This window comes from Phacochoerus africanus, chromosome 4, assembly GCF_016906955.1.
Source record: "Phacochoerus africanus isolate WHEZ1 chromosome 4, ROS_Pafr_v1, whole genome shotgun sequence".
Taxonomy (NCBI): domain Eukaryota; kingdom Metazoa; phylum Chordata; class Mammalia; order Artiodactyla; family Suidae; genus Phacochoerus; species Phacochoerus africanus.
The window spans coordinates 84592816-84615591 of record NC_062547.1 but is presented as its reverse complement, the minus strand read 5'-3'; the positions used below and the strand labels follow the sequence as shown (position 1 = coordinate 84615591).

Below are 22776 nucleotides of genomic sequence, written 5' to 3'. Positions count from 1 at the left end.
TGTTTTTTATTTATTTTTGTTTTTAGATTCCATATATAAGTAAGATCATGCAGTACTCGTCTTTCTGACTTACTTCACTTGGCGTAATGCCCTCAAGAGGACCTATTCTTGAGAGCTGCTTTCATTATTGGCACCATCAAAGAATAAAATAAATTCTGGAAGGAAGTTTGAATACTGTGATTATTAGAAAGTTCTAGTAGAAAAAAAAAATAGTGTATTATCAGAGTAGTTCTCAAACTGTGTTGCACGTGAGACCCATCTGAGAGACATTTAAACTCCTGATATCCAGGTTGTATCCCATACCAAATAAATCAGAAATTCTGGGAGGAGGAGTCAGATATCAGTATTTTTAAGCAGTGCCTAGGTAATTCCAATGTCCCGAAATACAGGAACCTCTAGTGATGTTGTTTCTTGGTACCTAAGAGAACACTGGTTGGTTTTCTGTTCTTGTTTGAATTTTTTTCCTCTTCAGCTATCACACTCAACCTGTATTTTCCCTTATGCTTTAGTAATCCAATTAATTATGTGTCATGTTCTAGTAATACAGGTGAATGTAATTCATTCATAATTTCCCCAAAGCAACACAAATGAAGAGAGAAGAGGCTAAATGCAAACATCATACATTTGAGGTGACTTTCCTTTAAATAATGAAATGTATGAAAGGAAAAGAAATATTTACTGAATGCCTACTACCTCAAGTACAGCCCCCAAACTCCAAAAACTGGTTTTGGTCCTTAATTGGTCAAAAGAACTGGGCTATCAGCAATACTGGTGCCAGGTAAAGTTGTGAGATAGGTAAAGTTAGTTTTCAGTTACCTTCCTGCCTTGTTGATGTCCCATCACCAGGCAACAAATATCCAATTTCATGGGCACAGATTTACTATCACCTACATGCAAATAACTTCCAAGTTTACAGCTCCAGTCCAAATGCCTGACTGATATCTCAAATTTAACATGTCCAAAATTGATCTCATATGCCTTCGTCACCCCAAAGAGCCCTCCTGGCAGCCTTCTTCATCTCAGTTGAGGGCAACTGTAACAACCCCTTTCTACTGCTCATAGAAAAAACCCTATAGTCATCCTTTTTTTTGGGTCTTTTTTGTCTTTTTAGGGCCATACCCCCAGCATACGGAAATTCCCAGGCTAAGGGTTGAATCACAACTATAACTGACGACCTATGCCAGATTCAAGCTGCATCTGCAACCTATACCACAGCTCACAGCAATGCCAGATCCTTAACCCACTGAGCAAGGCCAGGTATGGAACCTGGGTTTTCATGGATACTAGTTGGGTTCATTACCAACGAATAAGCCACAATGGGAACGACCCTTATAGTCATTCTTGACTCTCTTCTTTCTCATACACTCCACATCCAAATTGTCAGGAAATCCTGTGGGCTCTGCTTTCAAAATGTACCCTGAATGTAATCTCCTCACAATAGTCACACTTTCACGCTAGTCTAAATCACCATTTATTTCTTGCATGAAGTATTGCAATAGCCTCTTAAACAGTCTCTGTTCCTGCCCTTGCTCCCCAACAGTCAACTCTCAATAGCCCAACTGATTCTTCTAAGTCATAAGTTATATCACAACGGCTGAAAACTGTACAATGGCACTTCATCTCACTACAGAAGAAAATCTAAAACCTGTACAGAATCTGTATCCTTATTACCTGTTTGTTACCTGTCTACCCTCATACCTAATACTCTCCCCCTTGCTCGCTGCTTTCCAGTTTTCCTGTTCCTCAAATCTGTGTGGCATATTCTGACCTTGAGGCCTTTTGCACTGGTTGTTCCTTTCTCTCGGAGGGTTCTTTGGCCAGATATCCTCTTGACTCAACTCCCTTATCTCATTAAGTCTTGGCTTAAATGTCACCTTAAATGAGGGTCTACCCTAACCTCCCTATTTAAAATTGTATCCTTATTACCCCTCCTACCTCCTATTTCCAATATCCCATTATTTTTCATAGCCTTTATCATTCCCAAACATAAGTTTACTTACTGATTATGTTTGATGTCTACCTACTCTGCAAAAATGTGGAGAATGTTTCCCCCCCAAATGCTTGGCACAGAATAGGTGGTCAATAAAGATTTGTTAAATGACTTTACTTGGTTTATATCATTTTTTTCATTCTGTATTCACATAACTAGATCACATAATCACATTGAGATTGGGAGAAAAACTGCTGTTCTGAAGTTAATAATTCATTTCTTTTATTCCTTTATTTTTTTTTTCCATCCTGCAGCATACGGAGTTTCCAGCCCAGTGATCAGATCTGAGCCACAGTTGTGTGACCTACACTACAGCTGTAGCAACAATGCTGGATCCCTTAACCCACTGTGCTGGGCCAGGGATTGAACCTGAGACCTAGTGCTGCAGAGATGCTGCCAATCCTGTTGCACCACAGTGGGAACTTCTAAAGTTATTAATTTAAAAATACTTTTAGTTTTCCTTTATTTCAACATTGCATATGTAAGGACAAGTTTATGAGTTTAACAACCTTTGATTTGAGAAACCTTATTCTCCTATGACATTTAGTGATTAAATTGGTTTATTAAAGATTTTGGGACTTGTATTATATGGATATTTTGAATTTATATTTTAGAAAACTTGCTAGGCTCCATTACTATTAAAAAATTCTAGCTCATATTTCTACTTTGAGAAATTATTACTTTGTTTAATTTCTTTGATTAAATACTTTTCATTATATCTAAATCTAGGAAAATCATTAGAAATTGCCTTATTATTGTTATTATTATTATTAAAGTTAAGCCAAATTTCCAGAGCTGGGAAAATCCCTAGTCTTATTTTTCTTACTTCCAAGATAGGCTATAAAAGGAAGCAGGGAATACTATAAGCATCCTCAAGAAAAAGCTGACATTCACAGATCATACAGATGAATTTTGTTTGTTTTGCTTCCAAAGAAGCATTTATCCTCTGATTACCATGCACTATCACATACACAGTCCCAAAGCCTACGAGAAGATGTAACTGTGACTTAAACAAAAGGTTTTATGAAAAAGAAAATGGTCGAACATTTTTATAGCATGGTGTTACAGAATACAGTCTGTTTGACTTCAGCTTAGATGCTCAAACAGTAATGCACAGCTCAAAGGAAAGAACTCAGGGTTCTTGTGGTTTAACATACTTGTTTAAAAGCACATTTTCCCTCAAAATATTCACATTCTTTCAGTATGAGTCTACCACTGACTAGTCAGGTTACCCCTTAAAAAAAAAGTAAGGCCAACTTCTGCTTTTGGTGACAGTAAGAATGGAAAATTAGAATTTTTCAGAAGGAATTCTAAGGAAGAAGGATTGTGTGGTAGGATTCCTCCTCCCTATAAAAAGCACATAAAACTTTGTAAAAAATATCACCAGTGCTTAGCATATTGACTAAAGCAATTTGGAATTAACCTACCAAGAAACAGGCAAAATAACTAAGGGTAATAAGACAGAGAAAGAGGGAGAGGATTGAGCAGGAGGGGAAAGAAGAGGAGGAAAAGGAGAAGGAGGGAAAACTAAACTATAGTAAGTTCCTAGGCAGAGCTTGCTGCTTTTTTCTAACATGCTATAAGGAACCAAACTAAGTAACCCCCCATAAAACCTTTATATGTCTTAAGAACAAACATTGTTTTTAAATTACTCAAATGTTCAAATATTTAATATGTTTGTTTCAACAGATAACACACCCAGTACAAAACTTCAGACTGCCATTAAATGTTCTTCTTACCACCTAAATTTAAATGCAATGAATTAAATTGAGAATGTTATTCTAATTTTAATGTAGTCATTTTCAAATTAATATCTCACTTAAAAATTTCCTTTTTCATTCTCGTTATAAAAATATTTAAATTTTCTAGAAAATTAAAAAGTCAGGGAGTTTCCTGGAGGCTCAGCAGGTTAAGGATCTGGTGTTTTTACTGCTGTGGTGTGGGTTCAGTCCCTGGCCCAGGAACTTCCTCATGCTGCAGGCATGGGCAAAAAAACCCCAAACCCTAAGACTTTAACAGATTATGTTAATTTGTTAACATGTTCCTCTCTAATTATTTTACACACACATATGTGAACAAATATACTCAAAACTACATGCCTATAATTGTTATATAATGGGAACAAAAGCACAAAGGCAATTCTGTATTTTAAGCTTTACCTTTTAACACCTTTGTAAAATAATATGTATAAAAAAGGAAATTATTTGAAATAAGATTATTAGCAAGGCTTTAAAATTATATGTATCATTGAAATAAAAGAAATAATGTAACCCCATAGATCTTAAACCAAGGTGATGTATGCTAAAAGAAAACTCAAGTTTTCACCAGGGATTTAAGCTCTACTCTTTAAGAGAGAATCATTCATATATCCTATTCAATTGTCTTTTTCTTTGCTGAGTTGTCTATCTTTTTTTTATTACAAAGAAGAATGAGACAGAAGGACCTAAACTCTACATAATCCTACAGACATAAAACTCCACACAATAATAAATTGAAACTGTCTTCTTAGTACAGAATGAAAAATATCCTGATACAAAACATATTAACTAAATGTAAATTCCCAAAGCTCAGCTTACACATTCCTATTCTGATTTGAGTTGCATATTTTTAAAAAAGTCTTCCAGGTTCTTTAACAATGAAAACTTTATTTACTTTCAGAAATAAACACAATTCGATGTTTAATAATTATGAAAAATTAAGTTTATATCTCATAGAAGTTGATGGTTTATGAGGATGTTGATTCATTAATACGACGGAGGTAGGCCGAGAGGTAATTTCTTTGGGTACCAGATCAACTCAGCAAAAATATTTACTTATGTAGACGTGACACCAAACTGAATACGTTTGTTTTAGTTGTGACATAAAGTGCACAAATCTTCAGGGATAGCTGAATACATATATTCTTAGAAAAGGTTCTCCTGTAGTATCATTTTTGGTATTGTGATAATTTTTTTTTTTTTTTTTTTGCCAAAGCATGCAGCAGCTTAATGTGGGATCTCAGTTCGCAGTCCAGAGATCGAACCCAGGCTACAGTGGTGAAAGCGCCAAATCCTAATCACTATGACACCAGGAACTCCCTGTAATAATGTTTTAAGTTATACAATGTCAAATGTCACCATTTTAATATAGAATTGCATATGAAGCCATAATAATAAGTGAGGGTTACACTACTATTGGGAAATATCAGCTATTATGTATTACTATACCATGTCCTACATTATTAGAAGGAAAATATTTAATAAAGTCAAAAGAGTTGTAGAGGGTATTGTTTTATTTTATTTTTGTATCTGGAAAAATGGTCCTTTCAATTACCTCCTCTGCCAAACTGCTCCAGTTTTTCCTGATTTATAGTCTTGACATTATTTTTTGATCCACTGCTGCTGATTTATGTTTCTTATAGCTCTAACAGTCTATGGCAAGAGTTTAAAATACTTTTAGCAACATAACTATTTCACGTGAAAGCTTAAGTAAAATCTCAAATTTTCCCTTAAATTTGTCCTATGAATGTAAAAGAATAAATGATTCTATCACTAATGTAAAAATAATGATTTGTTTTTAGCACTATTAAATTTGTTTTGAAGCTTCAAATAACATTAAAGGAAGGTTTGTGAAAGGGAGAATGGGTTTAAAAACATCTAGCAAAGCACTGAGCTAGAATAATTTGTTAAACTAGCATCTGTTTTACATAGAAGTTATTTATGTTAACAAATGAGAGCAATTAACCCAAAAAAGCAAAAGCAGCCCTGACTTACTGATATCTGTTTTTTCATAACAAGATCTAAATAAGTAAACTGCTTATTTTAATGTACGTGAGATTTAATAAAAAGAGTTGTTTTAAGATGAATTTTCAATGGCCAAAAACACATGAAAAGATGTTCTACATCACTTATTATTAGAGAAATGAAGATCAAAACCACTCTGAGGTACCACCTTACACCAGCCAGAATGGCCATCATCAAAAAATCTACAAACAATAAGTGCTGGAGAGGGTGTGGAGAAAAAGGAACCCTAGTACACTGCTGGTGGGATTGTAAATTGGTGCAACCACTGTGGAAAACACTATGGAGATTCCTCAGAAAACTAAAAATAGAACTACCATTTCATTCAGAAATCCCACTCCTGGGCATCCATCCAGAGAAAACCATGACTCTAAAAGACACATGTACACCAATGTTCATTGCAGCACTATATGCAATAGCCAAGACATGGAAACAACCTAAATGTCCATTGGCAGAGGAGTGGATAAAGAAGATGTGGTACATATACACAATGGAATATTACTCAGCCATTAAAAGGAATGAAATAACAGCATTTTTAGCAACATGAATGGACCTAGAAATTATCATGCTAAGTGAAGTCAGTCAGACAATGAGACACCAACATCAAATGCTATCACCAACATGTGGAAACTGAAAAAAGAATAGAATGAACTTCTTGGCTGAACAGATACTGACTCACAGACTTTGAAAAAACTTATTGCTTCCAAAGGAGATAGTTCAGGGGGTGGGGGGATTCACTGGGGGTGTGGGATGGAAATCTTATAAAATTGGGTTGTGATGATCATTGTACAACTATAAATGTAATAAATTCATTGAGCAATAAAAAAATAAGATGAATTTTGATATAGTGCAAAGAATATGTGCTTTGAAATCAGAAAGACCTAGCTTAAAACTTAAACTCTAAAACTTAACTAGCTGTGTCTTCTTGGGAAATTTATGTAATTTCAAGGTTTATGAATCTTGGTATTGTGGTCTGTAAAACTTACTTTTTTCCAGGGCTGCTGAGGATTAAATGTGTGACACATAAGAGGCTACAGCACAATAAACATATAGTAAGCAAAAGAGGAGTCTCTCCCCTCACTTTCATGCTTACTTTTTTTCTCTCAAATGTGACAAAGCCTACAGTCCTGGCTGCAAATATGAGCATGGAGTCGAATGAGGACTCAAAGAAAATTCTTCATTACCAAATAAATGGCAAGTGAAAAAAATCACACACACTCTCACTCCATCTCCACAACACACACAATGCCACCTAACTTGAAAAAGTCAGAAAGAACAGTCCCACCCGCTTGGATCTTGAGAAGCCTGATAAACAAAAAGAGAATACTTTTCATGACTTTTAAGGCTTTACTAAAGACATGATCCTAAAATTCAAATCGAGGTACCAAGTAGCTACATTTTAGTTTACCTTAAGTGTATGAATATAATATTAAGGTAACCAAGTCTAGACACATATGAAATGTCAACATTAACATCTAATGTTGAATTTGATCTCATAGTGATTAACTGTATGAATGCACTGTCCTAATATGCTTGGAGTGACTGATTTAAAAATCACATACATTACTGTCCAGAATATGTGTAGAAGTATTTTATATTAATGAAGTTTGAAACATAAATGCATTTTTACTATTAAAAATCAAATTAACATACATCTAACAATAACTCAAGTTTTCAGAGTAAAGTTTTAAATTAAATCCCAGAATATTCCCAAGATAATCATTGGAACTCATTGTGAACAGGCATATTTTAAAAATGTAAACATCTGCTAAGTGCTTATAATAACAGATAATTTTAATCCCTAACTCTAAAAATGCACTTTTATTATATAACCTTCACAGGTAAGAAACAGGTATCTCTATCTCTGGACGACTCCATCATTTTCTTTAAATAAGGAAATGGGAGCTCCTGTTGTGGTTCAGCATAAACAAATTTAACTAGTATCCATGAGGATGCAGGTTCAACAGTGGCCTCACTCAGGGCTTAAGGATCTGGTGTTGCTGTTGCTGTGGCTGTGGGGTAGCCCAGAAACTGTAGCTCTGATTTGACCTCTAGCCTGGGAACCTCCATGTGCTGCAAGAATAACCCTAAAAAGACAAAATAAATAAATAAATAAAAGGAAAATTAATTCTATGCCATGGTTTCCTTGTAGAATTTTTCATTTATTTAAAATCTAGTAATCATTGGAAATGTTTCTACCTTCTTTACCAGGCCTCAAACGCTGGGAGTTAAGTCACTCTGAAAACAACATCTACTTATTTCAACAGAGATGAGAACCATATAGCTTATTAATCCTTTTACTAAAGGCTTGGAGCTAAGACTAACAGCAACCTTTTTAGGGACTTAAAATCTTGCTTATTGCTATGTGATTCTAACTCTAAAAGGTTAAAATAAAATATTGGTTTTTATTAAAAGGAGAACTTAAATTTATCAGATTTCAGAATTATAACCATAATGGCACGAGCACATTTAAAAACCTACTAAGGAGTTCCCGTCGTGGCGCAGTGGTTAACGAATCCGACTAGGAACCATGAGGTGGCGGGTTCAGTCCCTGCCCTTGCTCAGTGGGTTAACGATCCGGCGTTGCCGTGAGCTGTGGTGTAGGTTGCAGACGAGGCTCGGATCCCGCTTTGCTGTAGCTCTGGCGTAGGCCGGTGGCTACAGCTCCGATTCGACCCCTAGCCTGGGAACCTCCATATGTCGCGGGAGCGGCCCAAGAAATAGCAACAACAACAACAACAAAAAAGACAAAAAGACAAAAATAAATAAATAAATAAAAACCTACTAAATTAATATGATTGCCAAAAACCTCTAAATGCAAGTATACTGGCATTTAATTGCCCAATGCAAGTAAATTTTTATAGTTGACTAACCTTGTTATTAAATCTGCACATGGTACAGAATTATGAAAATCGATCGAATATTGACAGCAGCTTCCAACATATGAAACATTCATTTGTATACTGTAAAGTACAGTAAGAAACAAAATTTCACTTATGAATGAAATATGCATTTCCTAATACTATTAAATTAGTTACATTTAGTAATACTTCAAAGATGCTAGGAAAACCAAGAAAAAGGCACAACTAATACCATAATGTATAATTGACTCATTTCTTACAAATAGAATATAGCAGAAGCAATATAAAAGCAGAATTGATAAGATGTCATGTCCAAAAATGGGTTATAAAAGGATGTGACTTTCATTTCAAATGCTCTCATTCTCACTTGGATTACTGACTCTGGGGAAGCCAGGTGCCAGGTGAGGCAGCCCTGAGGGGGGCTCAGTGTGTGAGCTTAGAGGGAGATCCTACTCCAATTAAGTCTTCAACAAACTATAATGGAAAAAATAAAAATCATTAATTAAAAAAAAAAGTCTTCAGGTAAGACTGCAGCCCTGGAGAACAGCTTGACTACAACCTCATGAGCCAGGGGTACTTAGTTAAGCCCAGCCAGGATCCTTGATGCATAGAAACTGTGAGAGAGTAAATTTATAGCTTACACTCAGCTTCATCAGAGATCAGCACTGGTTCACAGACCACCTCTTTGAATAGCACTGCTATAAAATAGGTTTATACTAAAGATTATTACTATTTTCATTTAAATAAAGGTGAAAATCTTAAACATTCTAATAAACTGATAAACTAAATAACTTTTATGCCAAATAACTTTTTCTCCTATAATGTGTACAAAACAAATTGGGCCATATTTTTTTTCTTTTTTTTTAGGGCCACACCCACAGCATATGGAGGTTCCTGGGCTAGAGGTCTCATTGGAGCTGCAGCTGCCAGCCTGCACCACAGCCACAGCAACGTGGGATCAGAACCACATCTGCAAGCTACACCACAGCTCACCGCCACGCCGGACCCTTAGACCACTGAGCAAGGCCAGGGATCAAACCTGTGTCCTCATCGATACTAGTGAGATTCATTTCCACTGAGCCATGAGGGGAACTCCATAGGCAGTATTTTTGAACTTAGTAAACTAAAATATAAATATCAAGTGGGCAAAAATTGGTACAATGCTAGGCCAATAAGCCTATTATTGATAAAAGTATATTGACTGAATGTTGGGCATTTTAATTAATTAATTAATTTATTTATTTATTTATTTTTGCTTTTTAGGGCCACACCGGCAGCATATGGAAGTTCCCAGGCTAGGGGTTGAATCAGAAATACAACTGCCGGCATCCAGCATCCAACAGTCAATCCTTAACCCACTAAGCGAGGCCGGGGGTAGAACCCGCATCCTCATGGATACTAGTCAGATTCGTTTCCATTACACCACAATAGGAACTCTGAATGAGCATTTTAATATACAGGAAAGAATAAAATTAATAGTAACACCTAAGTTAAGTCTTTTTAAATGCAATAGGTGTAAAAATTAGCATTTGGATCTTATACTGTTTTACATGCCTTATTCTATTTAATTTTCATTGAAGATGAAGAAATTATGACTTATATAAGGTCATAGAAACTTGTGACTATATTTCAGATCTGGTTTCAAAGCCACCATACTTAACCACTATTTTACAAACACAAAGAATAAAAAAAAGAATTAGTGAAATGTTTAAAAAAAGAAAGAACAGTATTTATTTTGTAGACTGATAATGGAAATAATAGCAAAGTGGTGTGTATGGTATAGATAAAATATCATATATTTACTATAAGAGAAAGCACAATTTATGGTCTATGTTTTCAAATGACATTATTATCTTGAAAATTCTCTAAAAGTTTAAATTTAAGAAGCCTTCAAATGAAAAATATGAAATGATAAGGAAACTAAAATTATGAAGATATTATGTATATTCAGACTTTTCTGAAAATCAGGAACTTTTAAGAGTACATGAAATATGAGAAACACTATACAAAGAAAAATATATTTGTGGATCAACTGCAGATTTTCTTAGTGATCCAAAGGGCAATTTCTTCAACAATCATGACATCTAAAATAAACAGTTCATTTCTACCACACACAGCCTTACCTAATAACTTAAATAAAAATCAGTTATGGGAGTTTCCATTGTTGCTCAGTGGGTTACAAACCCAGCTAGTATCCATGAGGATGCAGGCTAAGGATTCAGTGTTGCCATGAACTATGGCTGTGGTGTAGGCCGGTAGCTGTAGCTCCAATTAGACCCTTAGCCTGGGAACTTCCATATGCCATGGGTGTGGCCCTAAAAAAAAAAATAATAATAATAAATTGAGACTTAGAGAATTTATGTAATTCACCCATAAACACAGGAGGTATCCAAGTCAGAATTCAAATTCAGATTCTGCCTCCAGAGCCAACACTTTTAATCTGTATGTTAAACATATAAATATTGGCTAAGATGCCAGTAGGATTATTTTGCCTTCATTCTTGAAAAATATTTTCATCAGATACAGAAGTGAGTTGACAGGTTTTTTTCTTTCAGTATTTTCAGATGTTGCTTCACCGTTTTCTAATTGCCATTGTATCTGTCAAGATTGCAATCACTCAAATTGTTGTTCCTTGTATGTGATGCGTCATTTCTTTCTGACCACTTTCAAGGTTTTCCTCTTTTTTTTTTTTGTCTTTTTTGTAGTTGTTGTTGTTGTTGTTGCTATTTCTTGGGCCGCTCCCGCGGCATATGGAGGTTCCCAGGCTAGGGGTCGAATCGGAGCTGTAGCCACCGGCCTACGCCAGAGCCACAGCAACGCGGGATCCGAGCCGCGTCTGCAACCTACACCACAGCTCACGGCAACGCCGGATCGTTAACCCACTGAGCAAGGGCAGGGACTGAACCCGCCACCTCATGGTTCCTAGTCGGATTCGTTAACCACTGCGCCATGACGGGAACTCCAAGGTTTTCCTCTTAATCTTTGGTTTCAACAGTTTGGTCATGATGTGCCTAGGCACATACCTTCCTCCAAAAGACAGATCCAGACCAAGTTCCTGCATTCTCTATGAACACCTCCCTCTACTCCTGCTTCTTCTTCATCTGCCTTACTTTGAAAGGTCTGAAGGTTTTCTCTGTTCCTGATATGTAGCAGAGCTGCCTTCCTCATCCCCTCCTACTCTCTTACTGCATATATTTAATTTTTCCCCCCAAATACCGCTATTGAGAAAGAGAAAAAAAGGCTCTCCAAGGCTTCAAAAATTCCCAACCTTCTTTTCAAGAATATGGTCTACAGAATCTATTTGCCTCATGTGCCCATTTAACTACTATTTGCAATAATAAGCATTATACTAATCTCACAGTACAAAATAGTTTGGGGGGAAGAAAAAGGGAGTTCCCATTGTGGTGCAGTGGAAAAAAATCTGACTAGAAACCATGAGGTTACAGGTTCGATCCCTGGCCTCGCTCAGTGGGTTAAGGATCCAGTGTTGCCATGAGCTGTGGTGTAGATCACAGATGAGGCTCAGATCTGGCGCTGTTGTGGCTGTGGCATAAGCCAGGAGCCAACGGCTCCGATTCGACCCCTAGCCTGGGAATCTCCATATGCCGTGGGTGTGGCCCTAAAAGGACAAAAAGACAAAACAAAACAAAATAATAATAATTTGGGTTCTCATTCCATAAAAAAGTAGCAATAATCCTTAGAAAGAAGCAAAGGTCTTTTGGAGAAGGGCTTTGTCTCTGGAATTAACCAGTATTTCTTTCTTTTCTTTCTTTTTTCCCCCATTTTTGGCCACCCTGCGGCATATGGAGCTCCCAGGCCAGGGATCAGATCCCAGCTGCAGTTTCAACCTAAGCTGCATTGGCAATGCCAGATCATTAAACCACTGTGCCAGGCTGGAGAGTGAGGCAGTTTCCCAGCACTCCCAAGACTCCGCTGATCCTGTTGTGCCACAGTGGGAGCTCCACCAGTATTTCTTTACTTCATACCTCTTTTCACATGTCATCTTGAGGCTAAAGTAAATATCACATGTTGGATACTGATACCCTTTACTTCATGCTGGTTTTTGATAATTCTCTCACATCATGATATATAAAGCATGGTTCCACTGGGAAACACTTGTTACAACAGGATATACATGATAGCTATGCTTTTATGTGAAAAACTGAAAAATTCTGTTAATATTTTAGCCATTTCTAGCAAAAAATGGCTGACTCAGAGTCCCTAAGGTCATGTATTTATTATATACTTTATACATTACTTTTCATACATCTATTTTTATTCTTTCTACATCTAGCATTTAAAAATGCAAAAATTTCACTGGCTTGAGCAAAGAGAAATGAACTAGTAGTATATTAAAATGTGCTTTGATATTTAAGGTGAGTACCTTATTTGGTCAACTTAGTATTATTTTGGAATGAATTGAAATGATTAACCTTTTGCCTGAGATAGGAGAAGGAACAAACTAGTTCTAACTTCTTCACCTGAGACAGGAGAAGGAAGTACAAACTATTTCAGGTTTGGTTATGAAATACAATCAAGGAATTTAGTCACAGTAACCCTTGATATACCATAAACACCTATTAGACCCAATCTTAGTTTGAGTTTTTTTCTTTGAACAAATTTATTGTAAGCACTGATATTTCATATCTTATTCCTTCTTAAGGATCTCCTAAAGAACAAAATAATATATATTTTTTTATCAGGATAAAATTCTATCTTTCAATTTCTACATAGATCTGATTCCTTTGCAAATTGAAGATGTATTATGATGATTCCTTTACAAATCAAAGATACACTGTGGTATCTTAGGGATCTTATTTTTCCTATATTTTGAGTATTTTGTTACTTTTATCATCCTAGGAATTATTTAATCATTACTGATCAATTATTTTTTAAAATAATAAGAAAATAGAATGGAATCATCTAGAAAGATGGTCTAGTTGTGAAATAAATCACCACTATTACATCATCCTTGGGTTTCCTTACTGTGTTGCCTACAGTATCATATCTTTGAAAGAAAGTATAAGAGAAGCATAGAGGAGTTCCTGTTGTAGCACAGAAGGTTAAGGGTCCAGCACTGTCTCTGCGGTGGTGAGGGTTCAAGAGAGGGTTCAATAGCTGGCCAGGTGCAGTGGGTTAAGGACCCAGTGTTATCACAGCTGTGGCATAGGTCACAGATGCGGCTTAGATTCTATCCCTAACCCAGGAACTTCCATATGCAGTGGGTGTGGTCAAGGGAGAAAAAAGAAAGAGAGTGAGAAGCATAGAGACACTATTTTTGCAGTTTTTCTTGTTGTTGTTGTTGTTAGCTTTCATTAAACATAGAGGAAAGTTCTAAATTTTTCATTTTCTGCCCATATTGATAAATGAGGAGATTGACAGAAGAGTTTCACAATTATCAGACAAATCAGAAGAGTTTCACAATTATCAGACAAATCAGAAGACAAATGTAAAGAGACTAATAGCATTTTAGACTATAATAATGGTAAGTTAATCACATAAGCAAAATATCAGACTGAAATTTCAGAGGAGTCAAGTAAATATATTTTCTCAAAGTCAAAAATCAATGAGTAGGAGTTCCCATCGTGGCACAGTGGTTAACGAATCCGACTAGGAACCATGAGGTGGCGGGTTCAATCCCTGCCCTTGCTCAGTGGGTTAAGGATCCGGTGTTGCCATGAGCTGTGGTGTCAGTCACAGACGCGGCTCGGATCTGGCGTTGCTGTGGCTGTGGTGTAGGCTGGCAGCTACAGCTCCGATTAGACCCCTAGTCTGGGAACCTCCACATGCCACAGGAGCGGCCCAAGAAATGGCAAAAAAAAAAAAAAAATCAATGAGTGAACAATACACTTTAAGAACAAAAAAGCAAATATGGCATTCCCATCCAGTTAGTCATTCAACAGGAAGGACGGACTTCATCACACAGTATTTCTTCTCAAAGTATTTAGAACATCCCATTTTTCTAACAGGATGTGTGACAATGTTCTCCCATCCTTTACGATGTTTGTGCACTGAGTTATTTAATGCAGTTTGTAACAAATGCTTAATGGAGATATACATACAAAGAGGCTAGGAAGGAGACAGATGAGGAAGAAATGAAAACTTTATTGGACTTTATTCTAACTGGTGTTTATAAATATAGAAATGAAAATATTTTGCAATTATGAAGAAAATGTTTTTTCTTTAACAAATTAAGAGATGTCAAATTTTTTAATGCTATTGCATTTTGGTGATATAAGTGAAAGATAAAGAGCCAGAAGTAATAAGCTAGAATTAAAGATGCATATGAAATCTGGGATCTTTCTTTTGAAAATGGATAGTTTCAGGATCATGAATAAAAGTCAATAAGCAGTTAGTTACTTCTAAAGGACATTACCTATTTCAGGAAAATGGAAATAAAAATTTGAGTTTACTAAGTTTTGATTTTTATTACAATTTCTAATAAAGTTGTTGTTTACTATCTCTTTATTGTTACTTCTCAAGATTATTCATAAAATACTCCAAAATATAAAAAGTAAAATGATAAATGCCAATGACTACTTTCTACAATATACCAAGAATTAAATCAGTATATAACTCCTTTATCAACATTAGACAAAAGGATGCTTAAAACAGGCTCTAGAGATCACTTAAATTATTTACAGGTAATTAGAAAATAGGCTTGCTAGAATATACATTTCTTTAGCTATCAGTCATAGAAAAAAAACTGTAAACTGGCTACTTAATAAGTCACTGCAGCTTAAAAATGTATGTGGACATATTTTCTTCTAAGGAAACTGTCAAACTAAAAAAACAAAACAAAACAAAACACAAAAAAACCTATGCAACATACCTCAAAAGTAATATGGCTCTGACAGATGCTTAAATGTTTAATAATAATAATAGTTTTTGTTGTTGTCTAACCACAGTTGTCCCTCCACATCTGTGGTTTCCACATCCAGGGATTCAGTCAATCAGTGGATCCGCAGTTGGCTGAACGTGTAAATGCAGAACTGCAGATGTGGCAGGCCAACCATACTACTATTGCCATTATAGTAGGGACCTTAGCATTCATAGATGTTGGTATCTTCGGGGTCCTAGAACCAAACTCCTAGAAGATACTGAGCGACAACTGTATATGTATTAAAAGTACATAGTATAAGCCTCTGAGGTTCAAAACTTCGGGCTAGACTACTCACTAGCTAGGACCTTGGACCACTTATTTAACTTCTTCAAACTTTAATTTCTTTATATGTAAAATAATGATGATGTCCATCTTGCAGGATTTTTGTAAAAGGCAACACAAAATGTAATAAAACTAGAATAATGTCTAACATAGAATAGGGACTTAACAAATGAACTTACAAAAAACCATGATGGAATTTGGCTCTTTAGTCTCATTTTCACGGTGCTAGTGATCTCTCTCCTGTTTATTGCAATTCCTACAGCTTTCCTTCAATCAACAACCAACTAAAGGTATTCCATTCACCCATATATACTGAACACTTACTATTTGACGGGTACTTTTAAAGCTTTACTTGGTCTTTAATAATAATGTAACTGTTAAAAACATACCAATTGGTTTATATGCTTGTTTTTGTCTATGTTTCTAGATAGTCTAGGATTATTGCCTATACTTTTAGACATGTATTTCTGTATGCCAGAAAATAATGAGTCTATGAAAGATGTGGTATATATCTCATTCTTACAGCACCCTAATCAGGGTCATCACAGAGCAGGGTCTTAATAAACACTTTAAATGAAGATGGAGATAAACTGTGTATTAACAAACTGTATCACCATAACGACATGTATATTCCATAACACTATTTTTTCAGCTTACTTGACTAAAAAGAAGAGGATCTGAAATTACAGTAAAAGTGAAACAATGAAAGGGATGGGGAGAAAAACAGGAAGCAAAACTCATTTACAAAGTATCGAAAGGATTCTACCAATACTTAAGAATACCACATTGCTTTGTATAGTATGGCTTTAACAGAGTAAAAAAAGAATTTCTCAAATTACAGGAAAAGAGGTTAAAAGAGACTAAACATTGGGGAGAAAAACAAAAGGAAAGTGTATAAATGCAGAGAGAGAGGACACATATTCCTGTTCTTCTACTATAGATGTACACTACGTACTTTTTAGACAAAAGGATTTTTTTACTGTTACAGTTAAACCTATGAAATACCAACAACCCCTGACAAGTTTTTATCCCACAAAACCAAATAGATATAAATAAAACATAGTGGAATATGATTTCAATTTTATTCAACAGTAAAATAGATTATTTCTGCTTGGAACATGCCTGTTTTGGCTCTCCTCTGTACAAGAGGAAATAGGATTAAAAGGGTAGCCTCCATGCTCTCTGAAATTTGTTTCTGAAATCACGTCTTACTGCTGAATGTGAGAACTTTTCATGAGACGTGACATATTCCTAAGTAGCTGTATGTAGTGCATTAAGTTATCAATGAGGAAAAAAGGGTATCAGTGAGTACCTCCCCTGCCAAATAAGTCGTCTTTGGAGAGTTAAATGGTAAATATCAACACATAAGAGAGTCAAAGATATACATGCAAAGCCACCTTAAGGATCAGAATAACAGATAAGTCCTAGGAGTATGAGCATAGTAATAATAACAATAATTGTAACAACTGATGTCAATATAACAAAAGAGTCTTTCAATCCAAATGGAGTGTGTGTACTTAGAACAAAGAAAAAGGAAGTAAGAAAGGTAAATATTGGCATGCCTAGTTAAATATCCATCACCATAACAGTAATAACCTACCTTAGTGTTGCTAATCATTTAAAATCATAATTGAGGAAAATAAAAATATGAGACTGAGATATAGGAAAAGGACATCAAGCACACATTTGAAGCCAAGATATGAAGAGCAATCACAGGGCCTAGAAAAATGGTGAGATTAGGGGCTCTCGAGATCCTGAGGAGGGAAAAAGGACTGAAGTAAGAATTAAGAATAGGCATAACATAATCTCTTCTTAGTCCTATAAGTCAGTTAAAACAAGATGGAAGGCATCCCATGAAGGTTCTATTACAGCTTATTTTTCTCACTATTTTTCACTTCCTCTGCTTTTCCCATCACTGCTGCCAATGACTACTACAGTTAAGAAGGAACAAAAAAAGAGGAAAAATAGTAACAATGCACAACACATACAAACAATAGTAATGCAGGGGGAAGGGGAAGGATGAGGAGAAAGAAAATAGTACCAACATGTGAAAGAAAGAGAGAAATTCTACAGCTATCTGACTGTGGGGACCATTCATATATAAAGAATGCACATGAACTGGTCAGATTAATAACAAAGCTCCCTTTTTTTTTTTTTTTTTTTTTTTGCTTTTTAGGGCCACACCTGCAGCATATGGAGGTTCCCAGGCTAGGGGGTCCAATCAGAGCTACAGCTGCTGGCCACATCAGATCCAAGCTGTGGCTGTGACCTACACCACAGCTCAAGGCAATGCCAGATCCTTAAACCACTGAGCAAGGCCAGTGATCAAACCTGCAACCTCATGGTTCCTAGTTGGATTCCTTTCCAATGCACCATGACAGGAACTCCCAACTAGATTTTATGATCCACTTTTGGTCTTCCTTCCTTCCTCTCTTTCTTTAGGGCCACACCCTGAGCATATGGCATATGGAAATTCCCAGGCTAGGGGTCAAATCAGAGCTATAGCTGCCAGCCTACACCACAGCCGCAGCAATGCCTGATCCTTAACCCACTGGGCGAGGCCAGAGATCGAACCTGCATCCTCATGGATACAAGTCTGATTCATTTCCACTGAGCCACAATGGGAACTCCAACTTTTGATATTTCTCTCATCAACCAGAAAATTGGTTCTACTATTTAAAAAACTTGATAGATCCCATAATTAAGTTAATCCACAGACTGGTACACCTAGGTTACTTACACTGGATATGAATATACCTGTAAAAATCTAACAGAAAATGGGGAGTTCCCGTCGTGGCGCAGTGGTTAACGAATCCGACTAGGAACCATGAGGGTTCAGTCCCTGCCCTTGCTCAGTGGGTTAACGATCCGGCGTTGCCGTGAGCTGTGGTGTAGGTTGCAGACGCGGCTCGGATCCCGCGTTGCTGTGGCTCTGGCGTAGGCCGGTGGCTACAGCTCCGATTCAACCCCTAGCCTGGGAACCTCCATATGCCACAGGAGCGGCCCAAGAAATAGCAACAACAACAACAACAACAACAAAAAGACAAAAGACAAAAAAAAAATCTAACAGAAAATAACTTTGGAAGATATGCATGCCAGATGTTGACTATAGGTAGGTAAAACACAACCTTTTTTTTTTTTTCACTAACTCAAAAGTTTAATACATAGAGGAGCAATCCCCTCAATATTCCTACATTCACTTTACACATGATTGTATGCTATCCCTCTTTAAAAATATACTCGCAAACATATCACAAAAAAATGAGTATGTCACAAAAGATGAATACATGCAGGTTTCTCGCAGCCCCTTAAATTTCTGAAACCAGTGTTGACATCATCAGAAATGGACACAGACGCAATCACCACATTACATATAAATATCCATTTTGATATACCTATGTAAGTATCATTTTACAAATGCACATAACACTACAACAATTAGTATATACATAGCAAGAAAAAGAGACTGGTTACACTAATGTAATTTATTGTTAGCATTTATTTACTATTCATGCAAAGTCATATGGTTATTTAGGATGAAGCTACTAGGATTCACACCCTGGGACTGTCTGCTTACTTACTCTGAACTCAGCAAGAACCACCACAGTGGCAGAAACTATATGATTCTTTCATAGGCCTGATAGGAACACCAAGCCAGACAGGGTAATATGATCGATCAGTAGTTAAAACAGGAAAAAGAAAAAAAAGAAAAAATAAATAGCAAGCATTCATAAGGGCAAATAATACAAGCTAAACTAGAAAAGGCCTGCAGAGGAGCTTTTAAATCTTTTAAATTTCTGAACTTCATTTAGGGGACCTGCTGTATGTCACACACATAATTATAAGCCAAAAAAAAAAAAAAAAAAGAGAGCAATCTATCAATTGTAATAATTCTAAATTTGACAAGACATTAAATAGTTTACATGATAACTTGGTTGAAAGCGAATTAGCAAACAAGGACATTCCTTTTTCTTTAATCTTCCAAATAACCACTGTTTTAACTAAAAAGACCTGGGGCAAGGGCCTACAGAGATCCAATAGAAGTAGGGTTATATAATAGGATTAGAGAATAGGATTTATCACTGTCAGGTAGTAGGAGTAAAAGTTACCTTCTTTTACCTACAAAGTACTAGTTCAACTCTTAGAATTACATGTATACCTTTCTTGTTTTCTGTTATAATCGCCTTGAATGCAGACCCCCCCACAAAAGCCCTTCTCTTTAGTTAACCTTCCATTATTTTAAAATCACCCACAGTGATCAGCATAATATCTTCGTATTTGATGCTTGTTGAATTAATTTTTAACTGAAAGATGAGGTAAAATATATCAATTGATTATACTGTATTCTACATGCTAAACACTATTCTAGGAACTAAAACTGGAAAAAGGTTTGAATGGTGTTCCTTGGTAGCTTTTGGTGGGTTAAGGATCTAGTACTGTCACTGCTGGGGCTAGGGTTACTGCTGTGGCACGGGTTCAATCCCTGGCCTGGGAACTTGTGCATGTTAATGAATCTGACTAGCATCCATGAGGATGCAGGGGTGATCCCTGGCCTTGCTCAGTGGGTTAAGGATCTGGCATTGCCGTGAGCTGTGAGGTAGGTCACAGACACGGCTTGGATTCTGCGTTGCTGTGGCTGTGGCGTAGGCCAGTAGCTACAGCTCCAATTTGACCCTTTCTGGGAACTTCCATATGTTACTAGTGCGGCCCTAAAGAGCAAAAAAAGAAAAAGAAAAAAGGAAAAATGTTTTTAAAAAAGGGATGAAAAATTTTTAAATTCATGCTTTGGTGGAAGAAAATAATATATGCAGTCTAATACACCCATTTAAACATTTATCATCCATTATAACGCAAATTATATATGCTAGATATGCCTACTGTTTCTAGTTGGCCTCCCACTCCCAACAAAATACAGAAGTGGACCTATATTCCATACTTTGGGGAAAAGCTGATTAGAGCACTGGCTGGCCAATTACCTGTTTGTTTGTTTGTTTGTTTAAAGAATCTAAACTAAGAGACACTGAAAGGGGCCTGAAAATGAGAAGTAGTTAAACCAAGTTGGACAACATTCAATTTGAGTGCTTGAAAGAGACAAAGAAATTGAGATTGAGAACACAAGGACACACAGATAATTAGATGCCATGAGACCCCAGAGATGAACAGAAAAACACCAAGCCCTCATTTTCCAAGTTTCTAGTACATAAGAGGCCCAGATGAGGATTCGGAGATCTCTACAATAATATTCTCTTATCTGAGCTACACTCAATATATTTCTGCCCTCCTCAGTCAAAGAGCCTTAATAAAATCAACAATAGTAAGGTATCCAACTGGTCAGTCAACCAAAATAAACTGATTATTCCCAATGTGGTTCATTCTGAAATTGTAACCTCCTGCCACTATCTCCTTCCAAGAGCTTGCTTAAGTGCCATCCTAACACCATCTTTTGTCCTCAAGTGGGTGAGGGGTGTACTTAGACACACTACTGGGCAGTATAAACTAATGCAAACTTTTGTGGACAATTTGGTAGTAAGTATCACACTATAAAACATACATATTCTCTATTTCAGCAGCCCATTCTTGGGAATTTACTCCCCTCTGTCACCCAAAGAGCTAGACAAGGTACAAAAATAAAGTTAAACTAATGTTTCCTTAGAGTGTTTTTATAATAACAAAAACAAAATATGTCAATTGCCCATCAAAAGAGGAATTCCACACAGTCATTAAAAAGAATGCTATTAAATAGATGGTCGAAATACACTATTAAATTAAAATCACAATTGTACAATGAACAGCATGTCCCTCCACCTCCACAGATTTCCTCCCACTTTAAGATGGGGTATGTACCAATAAACCCACTATAAGTTCAAAATCTCTTAAGTAGAAGATGTATCTAATACACCTACTGAACACCATAGATTGGCCAAGCCTACCTTGAACATGTTCAGAACACATACAATTGCCTATAGTTGGGCAAAATCATCTAACACAAAGCTTATTTTATAATAAAGTGTTGACTACCTCATGTAATTTATTGACCAGTTATTGAAAGGGAAAAGCAGAACACCTGTATGGGTACAGAACGGTTGTAAGGTGTGTACCCTCATGATCACATGGCTGACTGTGATCTATGGTTCACTGCTACTGCCCAGCATCACAAGAGAGTATCATACTGCATATTGCTACCGGGGGAAAGATCAGATTTCAAAATTCAAAGTATGGTTTCTAGTGAATGTGTACTATTTTCACACCATCATAAAGTAAAAAAAAATTTTTTTTTAAGTTGAATCACTTTAGGGGACTGTCTATAATATATGTATTTATATTCTGAAAACTATAAATAGGTTAAAAAAAGGGGGATACTTCAGAAAGCAAGTATAGTCCTCTCCTTGCCCAGTATCCACAGGGGATTGGTTACAGGACCCTACCTGGATACCAAAATTCATGCATACTCAGGACCCTTATGTAAAATGGGGCAGCATTTGTATGTAACCTATGTACAGCCTCCTGTATACTTTAAATCATCTCTAGGCTGCTTATAATACCTATACAATGTAAGTGCTATATAAATAGTTGACAGTAGGCAGCAGATTCAACTTTTGCTTTTTGGAACTTGCTGTATATTTTTTCTTGCTTATTTTTGGCCTGAGGTTGGTTGAATGTGTGGATGCAGAATTAGAGGTAGGGAGGGCCAAGTGTACAATATCTCACTGCTTCAAAAACACACATTATTTTCTATACTTTAACATTTCTAAAATTGGAATGCTTCATATAATCCTTGTCAGTGAGACAGTAGTTGTGACATAATTATCATTATCTATGCATCAAAATGTGAAGAATAGGTGTCTGCACCATAGGGAAAATAACTCTGAAGATAGTGATGAGGCATTTTTAAGAAATGCTGTAATCATCAATTCTCTTGAGTAAAGAGGAAAATGTATGGAAAAACGAACATTAAAATTTTTAAGTGAAAAATTAATTTAC

General features: G+C 36.2%; 1 protein-coding gene across 3 annotated transcripts in view; it reads right to left on the bottom strand.

The window, feature by feature from the left end:
* POLK (DNA polymerase kappa) overlaps positions 1–22776 on the bottom strand; it is a 79438-nt gene that overhangs the window by 52009 nt on the left and 4653 nt on the right. Inside the window, exon 1 of one of the 3 annotated variants that reach the window (XM_047778114.1) lies at positions 8643–8730. The exons of the other annotated variants lie outside the window; for them this stretch is intronic. The gene's annotated coding sequence lies outside the window, so the exon portion shown is untranslated. Of the gene's footprint in view, positions 1–8642; positions 8731–22776 lie in introns of those variants that run through there. 3 annotated transcript variants of the gene reach the window in all.